This window comes from Dipodomys merriami, unplaced genomic scaffold (genome assembly GCF_024711535.1).
Source record: "Dipodomys merriami isolate MVZ:Mamm:240054 unplaced genomic scaffold, mDipMer1.0.p SCAF_1168, whole genome shotgun sequence".
NCBI lineage: Eukaryota > Metazoa > Chordata > Mammalia > Rodentia > Heteromyidae > Dipodomys > Dipodomys merriami.
In genome coordinates this window covers 74,161-78,280 of record NW_027202458.1, presented here as the reverse complement: position 1 = coordinate 78,280, position 4,120 = coordinate 74,161, and positions in this window count along the sequence as shown.

Genomic DNA, 4,120 nt, shown 5'->3' with positions numbered 1-4,120 from the left:
GTCTCATCACCAATGGAAACACAGGAAGCTCTTGAACATCTGACCTTTCAGAAGTGGAATTCAGAGGTTCAGACTTTCCTAACTTGACTGGCTTCACCCTGTGATCCTCAGACTTGAGCATCCTGAGCTAGGGTGACAGGCGTTAGCTACTGGTGCTCTGCTAGATTCAGAAATATAATTACATTGGCATTACAAGTCAACTGCTTATCACAAAGGGCTTGGGCAGCATATTAAGCCTTTCAACAATGGACCTTTCAGAACCCTGTAGGACACAAGATTATAATGCTAGAGTCTGAGAGGCTATGTATATAGATGGGCTACACTTGAACCTTGAGCTCTGACTCCAATTCTGGTGTACATGAGCATTCATTTTCCAGAGAATATTATCCTAATTAGCAAATAACAAAAGTACTTCGCTTAACCCTCACTTTTTTCCACTTTTGTGTCTCAAACTCAAGGCTGGGCACTGTCCCTGAGCCCTCCAGCTCAAGGCGAACTCTCTACCACTTGTCCCACAACACCAGATGTGGTCTTTTTGTGGTTCATTGGAGATAAGAGCCTAACAGGTTTTCCTTGCCTAGGCTGTCTTTGAACTGTGGTCTTCAGATCTCAGCCTCCTGAGAAGTTATGGTTCCAGTTGTGAGCCACAGGCATCTGGCCTATTGTTTTTGAAAGTCCAGACGTTTGATCTTAGGCCCTGGGTACTGTTTCTGAGCTACTTTTTCTCAAGCCTAAGGCTGTGCTACTTGAGCCACTCTGATTATGTGGCACTGAGGATTCAAACCCTAGCATTCATGCATCCTGAGCCAGCTCTCTACCACTAAGCCACATTTCTAGCCCCACCCTTACAATTTTATCCCTCAACTTGCCTATCCCCAAGAAAAGACTTGTGAGTAAAAATCATCTAAAGAAATTCCTTTTTGAAGGTTCCAAAGATAAAGAACACAAAGCTCATACTTGGGAGAGACTCTAAACATGTGAAGACTGTTACAAATGCTTCCATTTAATTATGTATCGTGTTTCAACACAACAAAGTATTAATGAAAAAAGAATCAATGTCTTAAATTATTGAGTATAAATTTATAATGGATGTACAAAATGTACTAAATATTATGTGTGTAATAATACTAAATACAATATATACAATAAATAAATGAATCAAGTAAAAAATAAAATAATTACAAAAATCAATAATAAAAATCATAATATGTAATACACATACATATGAAAATATATGTCATATATTACCCATATATAGAAATATTTTTTTCCATTGCAGGGCCTTCATTAAGACCCTTGTAACTCTAGCCTGAATTTCTTTTCCTCAAGGACAGTAAGCTTGGTCTTCACCCATGGTGCAAAACAGTTACCTGGATGGTGAGATCAAATCCCAGCAGTGATGGAAATACTGGCTCAAGTTCCAAGATAGTGACAATTTTTTTTAATGGAAGCAGTTATGTTTATTCAGTGACATACTGAACATTTTTGTAAAAAGCAGTTTAACATTTTGTACATCTATTCAGACATCTTTCTCTTACCCCCAAAATGTTTCTTTTGAGCACTACTTTTCTTCATTTTTTTGTTGTAAAAATGTTGTACAGACAGGTTACAGTTAAATGAGCATGGTAATGAGTACATTTCCTATTGAGCATTGTTGCCTCCTCCTTTGTTTTCCCCCTACCATCCCTTCCCTCCCATTTCACAAATACTCCCCCTGCCGAGCTTATTGACTTAATTTTTATTTTTGGATTTGTATGGGGTTTGAACTCAAGTTGTGGCAACTCTGCACTTTCCCTCATATTGCTACATATTTACCAAGACCCTGAGTTCAAATCCCAGGCTAGGAAAGAAAACTGGTAGAAATTCCAAACCAGGGAGCTTTGTTTCTTTTTAATTTAAATCATTTTTTTATTATTCTTTATTTTGCCGACATGGGGCTTGAGCTCAGGTAGTGGCAACTCTGCCTCAGCTTCAATTGCTCTAGTGTGGGGTACACCCTTGGACCCATAGAAAATCCAGGGATCCTAGGTCCAGAGGGCTTGCAAGAAGAAAAATAAATAACATAGCATAAAAAGTGTCAAGCTGCAGAGGCCTGGGTGTTTTACATTTTTTTATTTGCAAGGTGACCATGCTGGGTCTGAATGACATGGCTGCAAAGTGAACCTGACCTGCCATATCTAAATGCTGGTGTGCTATCAGGGAATCCATAGGCCAACCTGTCAACATTGGCCCTGGGTTCAAATCCCGGTCCTGACACCTACCAATGGCAGGAGACCACAAAAGACTCATTCTTATGTATGCATAGGAATACCAATTGAGGGTAGTTCATGCTTTGGTCTAGTCTAAAATTGGAAGCAATAATCCTAGGACACTGATTGATCTTAATTAATAGATTATTATTCATGGAAAGAATAATATTCCTTAAATGGTGGTCTAATAAATGCCTAAGAGTTGGTAGGAACATAATAAGTGTCCTTCAATCATAGATAGATGGCTCTGGTGCTCTTTACCAATACATATTTATTTGTATACCACCCTCTGCCTGTCCATGTATCACTGTTTTGGCCAAATCTGGGACTGGTTCTCAGCATCTGGGAACCACCTGACAGCTTCATTGATTAGAGGCTGCCGTGGTCACACTCATCCATTCATGAATTGGGCTTGCTAATCCCTGAGATCATATCCCAGCACTGCCAAAAATTTAATCTTGGAGTAAGAAGCCAAGTATGACACATGTTTTCCTTTTCTGGGAAATTCCTCGGTGTCAGGCATGATGGAGAACATATAGACAAATCTGGGTGCTGTGAAATAAGATGTAAACAATGTAATAAATGTTAGAGGGGTCATCAGAGTCAATAAAATAAATGGTAAATAAATGAATAAAACAAGAAATAAAATGAATAACCACACCCAACAAAATATGGAATATCTGTATGGAAGTATAAATCTTATCTTTAAAATGGATATAAGGAGTATGTTTTCCAGGCTGAGGCTTGAATTCAGGCCTAGGGAACAGGCCTGCCTTTCTTGTCTTCAAGCATGGTCAGATTCCCTTCCCTCACGGTGTTGCATATTTGCCCAGACCTTGAGTTCAAATCCCAGGCCTGGCAGAAAAAATGGCATGAATTGCAAACTAGGGAGCTAAATATGATTTTTTAATTGCAGGCCATTGGAGAAGCCATAGTACCGCCCAGCAACAGGGGCCTACATTTCGAATACCAGTCATGCCACTTCTGGATGGTGGGAAATCCTAAGAGGCTCGTTCCTATCCACAGGAATAACCATGGAATGTTATCAATGTCACAGTTGAATGAGATGGTCATGAATGATACTTGTATACAATTAGACATCGTGATTTCAGCCGGTTGGTTGATTTTATTTAATATCATATGAAGCATTAAAAGAATATTATTTCTCACAAGGACACAATAATTTCAGGACACTGATTTACTTAATAGTTAATTAAAGATGAAAATGATAACATAAATTACCTGGAGACATAATAAATACCCAAGAATTTGTAGGAATGTAGTCTATAGAAATGAACAATGGATAGACATCTCTGGCACTCCATAAAGATATATATTTATTAGCGTACTACAATCTGCATGTCAATCTGTACGTGTTTTGTCAACCCCTTGTTCTCGATCTCAGATCTTAGGAACTGCCTATCAGCTCAATTTGCCCCAGGATGGCATGCTGACACACACCCTTTCATGAATTTGTCCCTGTAGGCCATGAGTTCAGATGCCAGCATGCCCAAACAATGAATCATGAAGTAAGAAACTGATGGTGACACGTTTTCCTTTTCTGTGAAACTCCGAGGTGTCAGGTATAAGTGGAATACATATGCAGACCTATATCCTATTTAATCAATGTAATCTATGTTCTATGTGCCGTATTAGTCAATTAAATAGTCAATATATGTCGGATCTTTGTCCGCCCTAAGAAAGACGGATGGGGTCCGAGGAAATAGAAGTGAACTTGCTCGCTGGTTCCCCCTCCCCTTAGCCCTGGAGACATTCAGACAAAGCGGGGAGTCAAGTCAAGCAAGAACTCATTTATTACCACACAGAAAGCATCTTTTAAAGGGAAAAACTGCGTGGCATGGAAGGGGAAG